This window comes from Phyllobates terribilis, unplaced genomic scaffold (genome assembly GCF_046119375.1).
Source record: "Phyllobates terribilis strain yellow unplaced genomic scaffold, ASM4611937v1 Scaffold_416__1_contigs__length_1633014, whole genome shotgun sequence".
In the NCBI taxonomy this organism is placed as follows: Eukaryota; Metazoa; Chordata; class Amphibia; order Anura; family Dendrobatidae; genus Phyllobates; species Phyllobates terribilis.
Window position 1 is genome coordinate 856,302 of NW_027363176.1, and position 18,147 is coordinate 874,448.

General features: G+C 44.0%; 9 non-coding genes and 1 pseudogene across 9 annotated transcripts; all 10 read right to left on the bottom strand.

Moving 5' to 3' along the window:
• Nucleotides 1-547: 547 nt before the first annotated feature.
• Nucleotides 548-738, bottom strand: LOC141227030 (U2 spliceosomal RNA). The gene has a single exon (XR_012294142.1). It is a non-coding gene; the product is annotated as a U2 spliceosomal RNA (small nuclear RNA).
• Nucleotides 739-1,853: 1,115 nt separating this feature from the next.
• Nucleotides 1,854-2,044, bottom strand: LOC141227602 (U2 spliceosomal RNA). The gene has a single exon (XR_012294592.1). It is a non-coding gene; the product is annotated as a U2 spliceosomal RNA (small nuclear RNA).
• Nucleotides 2,045-3,159: 1,115 nt separating this feature from the next.
• LOC141226971 (U2 spliceosomal RNA) lies at nucleotides 3,160-3,350 on the bottom strand. Its single transcript, XR_012294084.1, has one exon. It is a non-coding gene; the product is annotated as a U2 spliceosomal RNA (small nuclear RNA).
• A 1,115-nt stretch (nucleotides 3,351-4,465) lies between these two features.
• On the bottom strand, nucleotides 4,466-4,656 carry LOC141227603 (U2 spliceosomal RNA). Its single transcript, XR_012294593.1, has one exon. It is a non-coding gene; the product is annotated as a U2 spliceosomal RNA (small nuclear RNA).
• A 1,115-nt stretch (nucleotides 4,657-5,771) lies between these two features.
• On the bottom strand, nucleotides 5,772-5,962 carry LOC141227604 (U2 spliceosomal RNA). The gene has a single exon (XR_012294594.1). It is a non-coding gene; the product is annotated as a U2 spliceosomal RNA (small nuclear RNA).
• Nucleotides 5,963-7,077: 1,115 nt separating this feature from the next.
• On the bottom strand, nucleotides 7,078-7,268 carry LOC141227605 (U2 spliceosomal RNA). Its single transcript, XR_012294595.1, has one exon. It is a non-coding gene; the product is annotated as a U2 spliceosomal RNA (small nuclear RNA).
• Nucleotides 7,269-8,383: 1,115 nt separating this feature from the next.
• LOC141226949 (U2 spliceosomal RNA) lies at nucleotides 8,384-8,574 on the bottom strand. The gene has a single exon (XR_012294062.1). It is a non-coding gene; the product is annotated as a U2 spliceosomal RNA (small nuclear RNA).
• Nucleotides 8,575-9,689: 1,115 nt separating this feature from the next.
• LOC141227264 (U2 spliceosomal RNA) lies at nucleotides 9,690-9,892 on the bottom strand (annotated as a pseudogene).
• Nucleotides 9,893-16,026: 6,134 nt separating this feature from the next.
• Nucleotides 16,027-16,217, bottom strand: LOC141227608 (U2 spliceosomal RNA). The gene has a single exon (XR_012294597.1). It is a non-coding gene; the product is annotated as a U2 spliceosomal RNA (small nuclear RNA).
• A 1,115-nt stretch (nucleotides 16,218-17,332) lies between these two features.
• On the bottom strand, nucleotides 17,333-17,523 carry LOC141227609 (U2 spliceosomal RNA). Its single transcript, XR_012294598.1, has one exon. It is a non-coding gene; the product is annotated as a U2 spliceosomal RNA (small nuclear RNA).
• Nucleotides 17,524-18,147: the final 624 nt, after the last annotated feature.

The following is an 18,147-nucleotide window of genomic DNA, read 5'->3' on the forward strand; positions in this document are numbered from 1 at the left end:
TTTATAGTCTGCAGGCATTAAATGAAAGAAGTCAGTGTTCCAGCAGAAGGAGACAACGTTTCAGAAAAGGCATTGTAGCAAACCAAAAAAGAAATTTTAAGCGCAGCAGAGTAACCAGCGCACATACCTGTTAGCTCAGGTGAGTTTAAAAGGCTGCTGTTGATAACAAGGGCATTTGCTAAATAGATGGTGTGTGTGCAACAATATACTGAAAGGTCAATTATATTGTGCAGCTTATCTCACCACCTGTAGTTATTTAGGTGAAAGCTCCAAAATGCTTGCCTAATATGTCTGTTTATCCAAAAGGAAGTAAAAAGGGAGAGCTAGAAAGATAGCATTGCATCACATTACATGGCAATGCAATGCACAGTTGCTGAAGTTGAACCAAAATGAGCTTGTAATCTGGCTTCTGCAACTTTGAACATGAAAAATCCAATGAGGAGAAGAAAAGCAAAGCCAAAGAGTCCATCCCAAAATCCGACAAACAAGCAAAATGAACAAAAAACATTGAATTCAATTCTTTCTGATTTTAGAAACTGCATTAAAGAAGGGGTGCACCGGTCCTGGAGATACTGCAATACCAGGTCAATGCGTGGAGTGGACAGAGCAAGCTCTTTTTCCATCTCCCTGTTCTAAAAATCCATTTAATATATGGTCCCCAGATAGGGGACGTATCAGATATTAAACTGATAAGAACTGATACTACACTTGATCTTAGCCAAAAGGCCGAGAAGCGATAACCAGAATTGGTTTCAAACTACGGAGCCACCCAAGGATCCTGAAAAGTCCATTTGTGGAGATGAGCTCCTGGACTCCCGTTAAGAAGACATGTTGTCAACCTCTAGATCCCTTACATGCCTGCACTTTTCGGCTTGCTGCTGCTGCAATCCACGCGTTTTAGATCTGCATAACTCCACCTCTTTAAACACAGCACCTTCACCCCCTACTGTTCCCACCCGCCTCAACACCGATGGAAGGGAGGAGAACCAATTAAGGCGGGGGGTGGGGTGTAACGAGCAGCTGTCTACCCTTAGCAGGAGGGCTCCTGATTACATACCTCTCCTGCTGCTGCTGCTGCTGGCTGTCCAGCAGCAGACTGAAGGTGGCTGCTGCTGTGCACAGGTATATAAAGGCTCAGAGCCTATTATGACACGCGCAGCCAGCGTTCCATTGCCACATTCCATCTACTGCAGGCAGGATACCTGGCTGGCTGAATGTCGCTGAAAAGCTCACAGAGACCGCCATAAGCAACAGTTTAACAGAATGCCACAGACTAATCAACCAAACTTTTTGGGTTGGGTTCTCTTTTATAGTCTGCAGGCATTAAATGAAAGAAGTCAGTGTTCCAGCAGAAGGAGACAACGTTTCAGAAAAGGCATTGTAGCAAACCAAAAAAGAAATTTTAAGCGCAGCAGAGTAACCAGCGCACATACCTGTTAGCTCAGGTGAGTTTAAAAGGCTGCTGTTGATAACAAGGGCATTTGCTAAATAGATGGTGTGTGTGCAACAATATACTGAAAGGTCAATTATATTGTGCAGCTTATCTCACCACCTGTAGTTATTTAGGTGAAAGCTCCAAAATGCTTGCCTAATATGTCTGTTTATCCAAAAGGAAGTAAAAAGGGAGAGCTAGAAAGATAGCATTGCATCACATTACATGGCAATGCAATGCACAGTTGCTGAAGTTGAACCAAAATGAGCTTGTAATCTGGCTTCTGCAACTTTGAACATGAAAAATCCAATGAGGAGAAGAAAAGCAAAGCCAAAGAGTCCATCCCAAAATCCGACAAACAAGCAAAATGAACAAAAAACATTGAATTCAATTCTTTCTGATTTTAGAAACTGCATTAAAGAAGGGGTGCACCGGTCCTGGAGATACTGCAATACCAGGTCAATGCGTGGAGTGGACAGAGCAAGCTCTTTTTCCATCTCCCTGTTCTAAAAATCCATTTAATATATGGTCCCCAGATAGGGGACGTATCAGATATTAAACTGATAAGAACAGATACTACACTTGATCTTAGCCAAAAGGCCGAGAAGCGATAACCAGAATTGGTTTCAAACTACGGAGCCACCCAAGGATCCTGAAAAGTCCATTTGTGGAGATGAGCTCCTGGACTCCCGTTAAGAAGACATGTTGTCAACCTCTAGATCCCTTACATGCCTGCACTTTTCGGCTTGCTGCTGCTGCAATCCACGCGTTTTAGATCTGCATAACTCCACCTCTTTAAACACAGCACCTTCACCCCCTGCTGTTCCCACCCGCCTCAACACCGTTGGAAGGGAGGAGAACCAATTAAGGCGGGGGGTGGGGTGGAACGAGCAGCTGTCTACCCTTAGCAGGAGGGCTCCTGATTACATACCTCTCCTGCTGCTGCTGCTGCTGGCTGTCCAGCAGCAGACTGAAGGTGGCTGCTGCTGTGCACAGGTATATAAAGGCTCAGAGCCTATTATGACACGCGCAGCCAGCGTTCCATTGCCACATTCCATCTACTGCAGGCAGGATACCTGGCTGGCTGAATGTCGCTGAGAAGCTCACAGAGACCGCCATAAGCAACAGTTTAACAGAATGCCACAGACTAATCAACCAAACTTTTTGGGTTGGGTTCTCTTTTATAGTCTGCAGGCATTAAATGAAAGAAGTCAGTGTTCCAGCAGAAGGAGACAACGTTTCAGAAAAGGCATTGTAGCAAACCAAAAAAGAAATTTTAAGCGCAGCAGAGTAACCAGCGCACATACCTGTTAGCTCAGGTGAGTTTAAAAGGCTGCTGTTGATAACAAGGGCATTTGCTAAATAGATGGTGTGTGTGCAACAATATACTGAAAGGTCAATTATATTGTGCAGCTTATCTCACCACCTGTAGTTAATTAGGTGAAAGCTCCAAAATGCTTGCCTAATATGTCTGTTTATCCAAAAGGAAGTAAAAAGGGAGAGCTAGAAAGATAGCATTGCATCACATTACATGGCAATGCAATGCACAGTTGCTGAAGTTGAACCAAAATGAGCTTGTAATCTGGCTTCTGCAACTTTGAACATGAAAAATCCAATGAGGAGAAGAAAAGCAAAGCCAAAGAGTCCATCCCAAAATCCGACAAACAAGCAAAATGAACAAAAAACATTGAATTCAATTCTTTCTGATTTTAGAAACTGCATTAAAGAAGGGGTGCACCGGTCCTGGAGATACTGCAATACCAGGTCAATGCGTGGAGTGGACAGAGCAAGCTCTTTTTCCATCTCCCTGTTCTAAAAATCCATTTAATATATTGTCCCCAGATAGGGGATGTATCAGATATTAAACTGATAAGAACAGATACTACACTTGATCTTAGCCAAAAGGCCGAGAAGCGATAACCAGAATTGGTTTCAAACTATGGAGCCACCCAAGGATCCTGAAAAGTCCATTTGTGGAGATGAGCTCCTGGACTCCCGTTAAGAAGACATGTTGTCAACCTCTAGATCCCTTACATGCCTGCACTTTTCGGCTTGCTGCTGCTGCAATCCACGCGTTTTAGATCTGCATAACTCCACCTCTTTAAACACAGCACCTTCACCCCCTGCTGTTCCCACCTGCCTCAACACCGTTGGAAGGGAGGAGAACCAATTAAGGCGGGGGGTGGGGTGGAACGAGCAGCTGTCTACCCTTAGCAGGAGGGCTCCTGATTACATACCTCTCCTGCTGCTGCTGCTGCTGGCTGTCCAGCAGCAGACTGAAGGTGGCTGCTGCTGTGCACAGGTATATAAAGGCTCAGAGCCTATTATGACACGCGCAGCCAGCGTTCCATTGCCACATTCCATCTACTGCAGGCAGGATACCTGGCTGGCTGAATGTCGCTGAGAAGCTCACAGAGACCGCCATAAGCAACAGTTTAACAGAATGCCACAGACTAATCAACCAAACTTTTTGGGTTGGGTTCTCTTTTATAGTCTGCAGGCATTAAATGAAAGAAGTCAGTGTTCCAGCAGAAGGAGACAACGTTTCAGAAAAGGCATTGTAGCAAACCAAAAAAGAAATTTTAAGCGCAGCAGAGTAACCAGCGCACATACCTGTTAGCTCAGGTGAGTTTAAAAGGCTGCTGTTGATAACAAGGGCATTTGCTAAATAGATGGTGTGTGTGCAACAATATACTGAAAGGTCAATTATATTGTGCAGCTTATCTCACCACCTGTAGTTATTTAGGTGAAAGCTCCAAAATGCTTGCCTAATATGTCTGTTTATCCAAAAGGAAGTAAAAAGGGAGAGCTAGAAAGATAGCATTGCATCACATTACATGGCAATGCAATGCACAGTTGCTGAAGTTGAACCAAAATGAGCTTGTAATCTGGCTTCTGCAACTTTGAACATGAAAAATCCAATGAGGAGAAGAAAAGCAAAGCCAAAGAGTCCATCCCAAAATCCGACAAACAAGCAAAATGAACAAAAAACATTGAATTCAATTCTTTCTGATTTTAGAAACTGCATTAAAGAAGGGGTGCACCGGTCCTGGAGATACTGCAATACCAGGTCAATGCGTGGAGTGGACAGAGCAAGCTCTTTTTCCATCTCCCTGTTCTAAAAATCCATTTAATATATGGTCCCCAGATAGGGGACGTATCAGATATTAAACTGATAAGAACAGATACTACACTTGATCTTAGCCAAAAGGCCGAGAAGCGATAACCAGAATTGGTTTCAAACTACGGAGCCACCCAAGGATCCTGAAAAGTCCATTTGTGGAGATGAGCTCCTGGACTCCCGTTAAGAAGACATGTTGTCAACCTCTAGATCCCTTACATGCCTGCACTTTTCGGCTTGCTGCTGCTGCAATCCACGCGTTTTAGATCTGCATAACTCCACCTCTTTAAACACAGCACCTTCACCCCCTGCTGTTCCCACCCGCCTCAACACCGTTGGAAGGGAGGAGAACCAATTAAGGCGGGGGGTGGGGTGGAACGAGCAGCTGTCTACCCTTAGCAGGAGGGCTCCTGATTACATACCTCTCCTGCTGCTGCTGCTGCTGGCTGTCCAGCAGCAGACTGAAGGTGGCTGCTGCTGTGCACAGGTATATAAAGGCTCAGAGCCTATTATGACACGCGCAGCCAGCGTTCCATTGCCACATTCCATCTACTGCAGGCAGGATACCTGGCTGGCTGAATGTCGCTGAGAAGCTCACAGAGACCGCCATAAGCAACAGTTTAACAGAATGCCACAGACTAATCAACCAAACTTTTTGGGTTGGGTTCTCTTTTATAGTCTGCAGGCATTAAATGAAAGAAGTCAGTGTTCCAGCAGAAGGAGACAACGTTTCAGAAAAGGCATTGTAGCAAACCAAAAAAGAAATTTTAAGCGCAGCAGAGTAACCAGCGCACATACCTGTTAGCTCAGGTGAGTTTAAAAGGCTGCTGTTGATAACAAGGGCATTTGCTAAATAGATGGTGTGTGTGCAACAATATACTGAAAGGTCAATTATATTGTGCAGCTTATCTCACCACCTGTAGTTATTTAGGTGAAAGCTCCAAAATGCTTGCCTAATATGTCTGTTTATCCAAAAGGAAGTAAAAAGGGAGAGCTAGAAAGATAGCATTGCATCACATTACATGGCAATGCAATGCACAGTTGCTGAAGTTGAACCAAAATGAGCTTGTAATCTGGCTTCTGCAACTTTGAACATGAAAAATCCAATGAGGAGAAGAAAAGCAAAGCCAAAGAGTCCATCCCAAAATCCGACAAACAAGCAAAATGAACAAAAAACATTGAATTCAATTCTTTCTGATTTTAGAAACTGCATTAAAGAAGGGGTGCACCGGTCCTGGAGATACTGCAATACCAGGTCAATGCGTGGAGTGGACAGAGCAAGCTCTTTTTCCATCTCCCTGTTCTAAAAATCCATTTAATATATGGTCCCCAGATAGGGGACGTATCAGATATTAAACTGATAAGAACAGATACTACACTTGATCTTAGCCAAAAGGCCGAGAAGCGATAACCAGAATTGGTTTCAAACTACGGAGCCACCCAAGGATCCTGAAAAGTCCATTTGTGGAGATGAGATCCTGGACTCCCGTTAAGAAGACATGTTGTCAACCTCTAGATCCCTTACATGCCTGCACTTTTCGGCTTGCTGCTGCTGCAATCCACGCGTTTTAGATCTGCATAACTCCACCTCTTTAAACACAGCACCTTCACCCCCTGCTGTTCCCACCCGCCTCAACACCGTTGGAAGGGAGGAGAACCAATTAAGGCGGGGGGTGGGGTGGAACGAGCAGCTGTCTACCCTTAGCAGGAGGGCTCCTGATTACATACCTCTCCTGCTGCTGCTGCTGCTGGCTGTCCAGCAGCAGACTGAAGGTGGCTGCTGCTGTGCACAGGTATATAAAGGCTCAGAGCCTATTATGACACGCGCAGCCAGCGTTCCATTGCCACATTCCATCTACTGCAGGCAGGATACCTGGCTGGCTGAATGTCGCTGAGAAGCTCACAGAGACCGCCATAAGCAACAGTTTAACAGAATGCCACAGACTAATCAACCAAACTTTTTGGGTTGGGTTCTCTTTTATAGTCTGCAGGCATTAAATGAAAGAAGTCAGTGTTCCAGCAGAAGGAGACAACGTTTCAGAAAAGGCATTGTAGCAAACCAAAAAAGAAATTTTAAGCGCAGCAGAGTAACCAGCGCACATACCTGTTAGCTCAGGTGAGTTTAAAAGGCTGCTGTTGATAACAAGGGCATTTGCTAAATAGATGGTGTGTGTGCAACAATATACTGAAAGGTCAATTATATTGTGCAGCTTATCTCACCACCTGTAGTTATTTAGGTGAAAGCTCCAAAATGCTTGCCTAATATGTCTGTTTATCCAAAAGGAAGTAAAAAGGGAGAGCTAGAAAGATAGCATTGCATCACATTACATGGCAATGCAATGCACAGTTGCTGAAGTTGAACCAAAATGAGCTTGTAATCTGGCTTCTGCAACTTTGAACATGAAAAATCCAATGAGGAGAAGAAAAGCAAAGCCAAAGAGTCCATCCCAAAATCCGACAAACAAGCAAAATGAACAAAAAACATTGAATTCAATTCTTTCTGATTTTAGAAACTGCATTAAAGAAGGGGTGCACCGGTCCTGGAGATACTGCAATACCAGGTCAATGCGTGGAGTGGACAGAGCAAGCTCTTTTTCCATCTCCCTGTTCTAAAAATCCATTTAATATATGGTCCCCAGATAGGGGACGTATCAGATATTAAACTGATAAGAACAGATACTACACTTGATCTTAGCCAAAAGGCCGAGAAGCGATAACCAGAATTGGTTTCAAACTACGGAGCCACCCAAGGATCCTGAAAAGTCCATTTGTGGAGATGAGCTCCTGGACTCCCGTTAAGAAGACATGTTGTCAACCTCTAGATCCCTTACATGCCTGCACTTTTCGGCTTGCTGCTGCTGCAATCCACGCGTTTTAGATCTGCATAACTCCACCTCTTTAAACACAGCACCTTCACCCCCTACTGTTCCCACCCGCCTCAACACCGATGGAAGGGAGGAGAACCAATTAAGGCGGGGGGTGGGGTGGAACGAGCAGCTGTCTACCCTTAGCAGGAGGGCTCCTGATTACATACCTCTCCTGCTGCTGCTGCTGCTGGCTGTCCAGCAGCAGACTGAAGGTGGCTGCTGCTGTGCACAGGTATATAAAGGCTCAGAGCCTATTATGACACGCGCAGCCAGCGTTCCATTGCCACATTCCATCTACTGCAGGCAGGATACCTGGCTGGCTGAATGTCGCTGAGAAGCTCACAGAGACCGCCATAAGCAACAGTTTAACAGAATGCCACAGACTAATCAACCAAACTTTTTGGGTTGGGTTCTCTTTTATAGTCTGCAGGCATTAAATGAAAGAAGTCAGTGTTCCAGCAGAAGGAGACAACGTTTCAGAAAAGGCATTGTAGCAAACCAAAAAAGAAATTTTAAGCGCAGCAGAGTAACCAGCGCACATACCTGTTAGCTCAGGTGAGTTTAAAAGGCTGCTGTTGATAACAAGGGCATTTGCTAAATAGATGGTGTGTGTGCAACAATATACTGAAAGGTCAATTATATTGTGCAGCTTATCTCACCACCTGTAGTTATTTAGGTGAAAGCTCCAAAATGCTTGCCTAATATGTCTGTTTATCCAAAAGGAAGTAAAAAGGGAGAGCTAGAAAGATAGCATTGCATCACATTACATGGCAATGCAATGCACAGTTGCTGAAGTTGAACCAAAATGAGCTTGTAATCTGGCTTCTGCAACTTTGAACATGAAAAATCCAATGAGGAGAAGAAAAGCAAAGCCAAAGAGTCCATCCCAAAATCCGACAAACAAGCAAAATGAACAAAAAACATTGAATTCAATTCTTTCTGATTTTAGAAACTGCATTAAAGAAGGGGTGCACCGGTCCTGGAGATACTGCAATACCAGGTCAATGCGTGGAGTGGACAGAGCAAGCTCTTTTTCCATCTCCCTGTTCTAAAAATCCATTTAATATATGGTCCCCAGATAGGGGACGTATCAGATATTAAACTGATAAGAACAGATACTACACTTGATCTTAGCCAAAAGGCCGAGAAGCAATAACCAGAATTGGTTTCAAACTACGGAGCCACCCAAGGATCCTGAAAAGTCCATTTGTGGAGATGAGCTCCTGGACTCCCGTTAAGAAGACATGTTGTCAACCTCTAGATCCCTTACATGCCTGCACTTTTCGGCTTGCTGCTGCTGCAATCCACGCGTTTTAGATCTGCATAACTCCACCTCTTTAAACACAGCACCTTCACCCCCTGCTGTTCCCACCCGCCTCAACACCGTTGGAAGGGAGGAGAACCAATTAAGGCGGGGGGTGGGGTGGAACGAGCAGCTGTCTACCCTTAGCAGGAGGGCTCCTGATTACATACCTCTCCTGCTGCTGCTGCTGCTGGCTGTCCAGCAGCAGACTGAAGGTGGCTGCTGCTGTGCACAGGTATATAAAGGCTCAGAGCCTATTATGACACGCGCAGCCAGCGTTCCATTGCCACATTCCATCTACTGCAGGCAGGATACCTGGCTGGCTGAATGTCGCTGAGAAGCTCACAGAGACCGCCATAAGCAACAGTTTAACAGAATGCCACAGACTAATCAACCAAACTTTTTGGGTTGGGTTCTCTTTTATAGTCTGCAGGCATTAAATGAAAGAAGTCAGTGTTCCAGCAGAAGGAGACAACGTTTCAGAAAAGGCATTGTAGCAAACCAAAAAAGAAATTTTAAGCGCAGCAGAGTAACCAGCGCACATACCTGTTAGCTCAGGTGAGTTTAAAAGGCTGCTGTTGATAACAAGGGCATTTGCTAAATAGATGGTGTGTGTGCAACAATATACTGAAAGGTCAATTATATTGTGCAGCTTATCTCACCACCTGTAGTTATTTAGGTGAAAGCTCCAAAATGCTTGCCTAATATGTCTGTTTATCCAAAAGGAAGTAAAAAGGGAGAGCTAGAAAGATAGCATTGCATCACATTACATGGCAATGCAATGCACAGTTGCTGAAGTTGAACCAAAATGAGCTTGTAATCTGGCTTCTGCAACTTTGAACATGAAAAATCCAATGAGGAGAAGAAAAGCAAAGCCAAAGAGTCCATCCCAAAATCCGACAAACAAGCAAAATGAACAAAAAACATTGAATTCAATTCTTTCTGATTTTAGAAACTGCATTAAAGAAGGGGTGCACCGGTCCTGGAGATACTGCAATACCAGGTCAATGCGTGGAGTGGACAGAGCAAGCTCTTTTTCCATCTCCCTGTTCTAAAAATCCATTTAATATATGGTCCCCAGATAGGGGACGTATCAGATATTAAACTGATAAGAACAGATTTTTTTTTTTTTTTTTTTTTTTTTTTTTTTTTTTCCCTCAGATGGGGAAATCCACGGTCTATAGTCACGACCAAAGGAACTTCCTTCCAAACATCTGCATCATCTCAACGACACAAATGCTGCTCCCATCATCACCGGAAAAATTTTTATTTCTTCTTTTTAAACCTTACACAGAAAACAAGATCAAGAAGTATTTACAAAATATCTCCACTTTTTAACTTTCCATATTCCCTCCGCATCCACTTCCCCTCTCCTCTTTTTGTCCCATAAGAAACACACATACATCTTCCCCATAATCACCTTCACACTATCCTTTACAGCAATTTCCTTCCTTTTAAACACATACACATTCCTCACATCCCATAACACTTCCTTTATACACGCAAGCATCAACCACAAGACTCTTTCCTTCGTCCCATCACATATTCCCAAACCAAACATAAACAACTCAAAGGACAACAAATTCACACCACACAATTCTTTACACAAAGGCCCCATTCTCCCAATCACATCTCTAGCATACTGGCAATTCCAAAAAACATGCAACACACTTTCCCTTCCACCACAGCCATTTCTTGGACACGTTTCACTCCTCACTAAACCTCTATTCCTCTGAAACTCTCTTACTGGCAACACTCCATGCAAAGACTGCCACACAACCTCACTCTGCTTATTTGTCATACCACCCATCCGCACCTTCTTCCATACTTTTTGCACATCACACCCTCTCACCAAATTTATTCCACTCTCCATTTCTCTACACTCAATCATCCTGTACACAGCCTTCTTATTTCCCAACAACCTCACATCCACATCACACAACTCATACTTCACCAAAAACTTATAAACCCACACATACCACACGGGCACCTCAAAAGCAACCGGACACCGCAAATCCCTCTCTCTCCACTTCAAACGAAAAGAATAAGCCCCAAATAAATATCCACACATACATGAAAACTTTCCATCGCCCATAATCACTTTCAGCACAAACACCACAATATTCACACCCAAAAAAACTTCTAAATTTGGAAAACCCAAACCACCTTTCTCCATACGCTCCACCAACACTTCCCTCCGCGCCCTCTCCATTTTAGAATTCCACAAAAAAACAAACAAAATCCTATTCAATCCTCTCAAAACCATATAACCTGGTGGAAACACAACTGCAACATATAAAAAAATAGGCAACACCACGCTTTTAATGACTAAGATTTTTCCAAAGAAAGTAAGGCTTCTCAACTTCCAAAAACATAACTTCTTTTCAACCTTCTCTTTCGCGTCATCCCAACTTTCTTTCCCATCCAATCTTTCTGAAAACTTCACTCCCAAAACCTTAATGGGTGCATTCACTACGTTCACACCTACATCTCTACTCAAAATACCACTTCCAAAAACCTTACACTCACTCTTTTCCCAATTCACTTTAAATGCAGACGCACCACAAAAGATAGACACTAACAACTTCACCCGCCTCACCGAACATTCAGAATCACATAATACACACACGTCATCCATATAACCACTCACCTTCCACTCTCTTCCTCCACCTCCCGGCACTTGCACACCTCGAACCACTTTATCCTTCCTCAACATACACAACAAAGGTTCATTTGCACAAATAAAAGCCACAGGGGATAACGGACACCCCTGCCTCACGCCCGAATGCACATTCACTCTCCTACCGACATAACCGTTCATTAAAACACAACTATAAATATCTGTATATAGACTTCTCACTCTCCCAACAAAATCAGCAGGAAAACCCATTCTCAGCAACACTCTAAACAAAAAACCATGCGACAACCTATCATATGCCTTTTCAAAATCCAGGCTCAACAAAAACACACTCTTCTTCCGGCTCATACAATCCCATAGACAATCTCTCAATATACACACACACTCGTGAATCCGTCTCCCAGGTACTGCACAACACTGCTCATCCCCAATCACACTCTCTATCACATCACGCATCCTATTTGCCATTAATTTTGCGTAGATCTTATAATCACAGTTCAATAATGTTATTGGCCTCCAGTTTTTCAGACTCTTCAAATCACCCTTTTTCAGAATCAATACAACCATACCTGCACGCATACTACCTGCCACCTCCATATTTTCCCACATATACTTACAAAAATCCACAAAATCACTCCCAATCACATCCCACATCATGCGGTAAAATTCTACTGGAAGACCATCCCCCCCCGGCGTCTTATTCAAAGCCATACTACACATAACCTTCCATACTTCATCACTTGTCACAGCATCCATCACCCTCTCTCTTTCCGCCTCATTCAATTTACTCTCTAACGTACTCAAAACATCATTCTCCAAACACTCATCCCTCCACTTTACAGCATACAAATCCTCATAAAACTTTGCCACTTCCTCACACATATCCTCTCCACTCACCTCGCTTCCATCTGCTCCATTCAACACACACATATTTTGCTTTTTCCCAAAAACCTTCTTGAAAAAAAAACGTGAACATTTTTCATCATACTCCAAATTATCAACTTTTGCTCTAAAGACAATACTCCTCCCTTTTTCCAACAAGAACTCATGAACCTCCTTTTTCACTTGTAAAATATCCTCCTCCACCTCCATCCCTCCCTCCCTCAATTTATACAAGAAACTTAAACGTGCATTTAAACTCACAAAATGTCTCCTCTTGACTGCTGCCATCTTATAACCCAAATTTTTGAAAAAATTTTTTGTCTGTTTTTTAACCCAATCCCACCACCCACAAACATTCCCAAAACCATTTTTACACTCACACCACTCCTCATACCGTCTTGCATATTCCTTTCTTACTTCCTCATACTCCAATAACTTAACATTCAACTTCCACAAACCTTTCCCAAACACCCCATTCACATTCACATCCAACTCACACGACATGCACACATGATCTGAAAACAAAACATTCTCCTGCTTATAGTCAACAGGAATCATATTTTTTGAAATAAAACAGTAATCCAATCTAGATTGTATTCTTCCACTTTCGGAAAAGAAGGTATTTAACAAAGGCCTCACTTTACATACACTTTGCATATCATGCAAATCAAAATCACTAACCAACTCTAACAAAGTTTTCCCAGACACATCCACATTCACTCTCCCCACATCACAATTCATATCACCCACAATCACCACAGGCATTCTTCCCGGAACAAAAAGTTTAATTTTTTCAAATAACTTTTTCCGGTCATTTTTCTCCACCGGCGCATAAACATTAATAACACAAAATTTAACATTTTTATACTCAAAATTTGCTAAAATGCACCTCCCCACATCAGTCACCACATAATCACTCAAAACCACCTCCCTCCCTTTAACTAAAATCCCCACACCATCATTTTTATTACATGCACTCCCCGACCACACAGATGCTCCATGAGACCATTCATCTCCTCTCACCCCATCCACCACTCCACACTCTTGCAAACAAAAAATCGATGCATTCTTCATAGCCAAAAAATCAAAAATTGCAGCCCTCCTGGCCTTATTTTTAAACACTCTCACATTTTGTGAAATTATAGTAAAACCCATTTTTTCCTTTTTTAAACCTCCTAAAAAAAAACGAAAACAGAAAAGTTACAAAAACACTACAAAAACTCCACTCACAAGAAAAAGCCTTTGACTTAAGTCAAAGCTTATAATAGGCATTATCACGCATATTGCAAGGCAACCTTAACCAGCACCCCCACTATCTTCTTCCACCATCTGAACCGAGCAACTCGTTTCCGAGCCGCTAGCAGCATCACCATCACCCCACCTTGCTTTCTTGGCACCCACTTTTCGCTGCGGTGCCTTGATATCTTCTTCATCATTTGCCCCACCACCCTCCCTGTGACACTTTCTACTCCCCCCACCCTCATCGGAGAAGTACTCCTCAATATTCTCAGGATCTGAAGGGTGTGATGACCCTTCCCCAGTTTCCATACAATCTGCAGCATCTACAGCGTCCTGAAAGTCCAACGTATCTGGACACCTTCCTTCTCCCGCTGCATTCATCTGCCCCTCCATTCTCCTCAATTCTTTCACAAGCTCCTTCTCCATTTTAGGTGCCTTTTTCTCCTTCTGGTAAGCAGGCCTCAGACTCACAGTTTCAGGGGCAGACCTTTCACTCCGCCTCCTCTGCTCTCTCTCCATTCTAGCAGTTTCTCTTTCTATCTGCTGCAAAACCCTCCTCTCCTCCTCCTCCTTCTTCCTCTCCTTATCAGTTTTCCTGGGCACACCCTGCGGGCAATCTTTAAACATGTGCTCACCACTTCCACACATGTCACAAGCCTTGGGCTTCGGGCACGCACTTGCCACATGCCCCTCCTCTTTGCAGTTACGGCAACATTGCCCTTTCTTACATGCATCCTGCACATGTCCAAAGCAGTAACATTTCCTGCAATACATAGGCTGCCCTACATAGTAAAGGAAGCCCCTATGTCCCGCCACAGAAAAATTCGCAGGAGGATGTCTAAAGCCTCCCACACTTCCAGGATCCTTCTTCAGTTTCACCCGAAACTTGTATTTGCAGTTGAAAATACCTAAAGAATTAAACTGCTTTTCCCCTTTACGCACATAATCACAGTACCGTGCAAGGAAGCCTTCAAGCAATGCTGGCTCAGTAAAAGGGTTATAAACTGTTACCCACACAATCTTTTCTTGAAGTCCAAACAAGGGTTCAAACCACACCCCTTCCAAAAAAGGATCATCAGTGTGACTCCGAAGCCACTCAAACACATCAAGGCAGGTATTTTCTTCTACAAAAGTCACGTCATATGTACCTAATTTAGGAAACTCGTTGACGCTGTAGAAGTCGCCTCGTTTTGCTCCAGCTTTTCCTTCCAAAAGTTTCTCCACGATGAAGGACACATTATTCCTCTCGGAAACTGATGGATCCACTCCAATTCGGATAGTATTCTTCACGAAGTTCATCTTCAAAACCTGTCGGTATATTACCACAGAAAATCGCCAAATCCTTTCGCAAAAAGGCCTGGATTCCTCCAGAGAACTCGCACCTATCAGGCTGCAACCAAATGGTCTTAGCCAAAAGGCCGAGAAGCGATAACCAGAATTGGTTTCAAACTACGGAGCCACCCAAGGATCCTGAAAAGTCCATTTGTGGAGATGAGCTCCTGGACTCCCGTTAAGAAGACATGTTGTCAACCTCTAGATCCCTTACATGCCTGCACTTTTCGGCTTGCTGCTGCTGCAATCCACGCGTTTTAGATCTGCATAACTCCACCTCTTTAAACACAGCACCTTCACCCCCTGCTGTTCCCACCCGCCTCAACACCGTTGGAAGGGAGGAGAACCAATTAAGGCGGGGGTGGGGTGGAACGAGCAGCTGTCTACCCTTAGCAGGAGGGCTCCTGATTACATACCTCTCCTGCTGCTGCTGCTGCTGGCTGTCCAGCAGCAGACTGAAGGTGGCTGCTGCTGTGCACAGGTATATAAAGGCTCAGAGCCTATTATGACACGCGCAGCCAGCGTTCCATTGCCACATTCCATCTACTGCAGGCAGGATACCTGGCTGGCTGAATGTCGCTGAGAAGCTCACAGAGACCGCCATAAGCAACAGTTTAACAGAATGCCACAGACTAATCAACCAAACTTTTTGGGTTGGGTTCTCTTTTATAGTCTGCAGGCATTAAATGAAAGAAGTCAGTGTTCCAGCAGAAGGAGACAACGTTTCAGAAAAGGCATTGTAGCAAACCAAAAAAGAAATTTTAAGCGCAGCAGAGTAACCAGCGCACATACCTGTTAGCTCAGGTGAGTTTAAAAGGCTGCTGTTGATAACAAGGGCATTTGCTAAATAGATGGTGTGTGTGCAACAATATACTGAAAGGTCAATTATATTGTGCAGCTTATCTCACCACCTGTAGTTATTTAGGTGAAAGCTCCAAAATGCTTGCCTAATATGTCTGTTTATCCAAAAGGAAGTAAAAAGGGAGAGCTAGAAAGATAGCATTGCATCACATTACATGGCAATGCAATGCACAGTTGCTGAAGTTGAACCAAAATGAGCTTGTAATCTGGCTTCTGCAACTTTGAACATGAAAAATCCAATGAGGAGAAGAAAAGCAAAGCCAAAGAGTCCATCCCAAAATCCGACAAACAAGCAAAATGAACAAAAAACATTGAATTCAATTCTTTCTGATTTTAGAAACTGCATTAAAGAAGGGGTGCACCGGTCCTGGAGATACTGCAATACCAGGTCAATGCGTGGAGTGGACAGAGCAAGCTCTTTTTCCATCTCCCTGTTCTAAAAATCCATTTAATATATGGTCCCCAGATAGGGGACGTATCAGATATTAAACTGATAAGAACAGATACTACACTTGATCTTAGCCAAAAGGCCGAGAAGCGATAACCAGAATTGGTTTCAAACTACGGAGCCACCCAAGGATCCTGAAAAGTCCATTTGTGGAGATGAGCTCCTGGACTCCCGTTAAGAAGACATGTTGTCAACCTCTAGATCCCTTACATGCCTGCACTTTTCGGCTTGCTGCTGCTGCAATCCACGCGTTTTAGATCTGCATAACTCCACCTCTTTAAACACAGCACTTTCACCCCCTGCTGTTCCCACCCGCCTCAACACCGTTGGAAGGGAGGAGAACCAATTAAGGCGGGGGGTGGGGTGGAACGAGCAGCTGTCTACCCTTAGCAGGAGGGCTCCTGATTACATACCTCTCCTGCTGCTGCTGCTGCTGGCTGTCCAGCAGCAGACTGAAGGTGGCTGCTGCTGTGCACAGGTATATAAAGGCTCAGAGCCTATTATGACACGCGCAGCCAGCGTTCCATTGCCACATTCCATCTACTGCAGGCAGGATACCTGGCTGGCTGAATGTCGCTGAGAAGCTCACAGAGACCGCCATAAGCAACAGTTTAACAGAATGCCACAGACTAATCAACCAAACTTTTTGGGTTGGGTTCTCTTTTATAGTCTGCAGGCATTAAATGAAAGAAGTCAGTGTTCCAGCAGAAGGAGACAACGTTTCAGAAAAGGCATTGTAGCAAACCAAAAAAGAAATTTTAAGCGCAGCAGAGTAACCAGCGCACATACCTGTTAGCTCAGGTGAGTTTAAAAGGCTGCTGTTGATAACAAGGGCATTTGCTAAATAGATGGTGTGTGTGCAACAATATACTGAAAGGTCAATTATATTGTGCAGCTTATCTCACCACCTGTAGTTATTTAGGTGAAAGCTCCAAAATGCTTGCCTAATATGTCTGTTTATCCAAAAGGAAGTAAAAAGGGAGAGCTAGAAAGATAGCATTGCATCACATTACATGGCAATGCAATGCACAGTTGCTGAAGTTGAACCAAAATGAGCTTGTAATCTGGCTTCTGCAACTTTGAACATGAAAAATCCAATGAGGAGAAGAAAAGCAAAGCCAAAGAGTCCATCCCAAAATCCGACAAACAAGCAAAATGAACAAAAAACATTGAATTCAATTCTTTCTGATTTTAGAAACTGCATTAAAGAAGGGGTGCACCGGTCCTGGAGATACTGCAATACCAGGTCAATGCGTGGAGTGGACAGAGCAAGCTCTTTTTCCATCTCCCTGTTCTAAAAATCCATTTAATATATGGTCCCCAGATAGGGGACGTATCAGATATTAAACTGATAAGAACAGATACTACACTTGATCTTAGCCAAAAGGCCGAGAAGCGATAACCAGAATTGGTTTCAAACTACGGAGCCACCCAAGGATCCTGAAAAGTCCATTTGTGGAGATGAGCTCCTGGACTCCCGTTAAGAAGACATGTTGTCAACCTCTAGATCCCTTACATGCCTGCACTTTTCGGCTTGCTGCTGCTGCAATCCACGCGTTTTAGATCTGCATAACTCCACCTCTTTAAACACAGCACCTTCACCCCCTGCTGTTCCCACCCGCCTCAACACCGTTGGAAGGGAGGAGAACCAATTAAGGCGGGGGGTGGGGTGGAACGAGCAGCTGTCTACCCTTAGCAGGAGGGCTCCTGATTACATACCTCTCCTGCTGCTGCTGCTGCTGGCTGTCCAGCAGCAGACTGAAGGTGGCTGCTGCTGTGCACAGGTATATAAAGGCTCAGAGCCTATTATGACACGCGCAGCCAGCGTTCCATTGCCACATTCCATCTACTGCAGGCAGGATACCTGGCTGGCTGAATGTCGCTGAGAAGCTCACAGAGACCGCCATAAGCAACAGTTTAACAGAATGCCACAGACTAATCAACCAAACTTTTTGGGTTGGGTTCTCTTTTATAGTCTGCAGGCATTAAATGAAAGAAGTCAGTGTTCCAGCAGAAGGAGACAA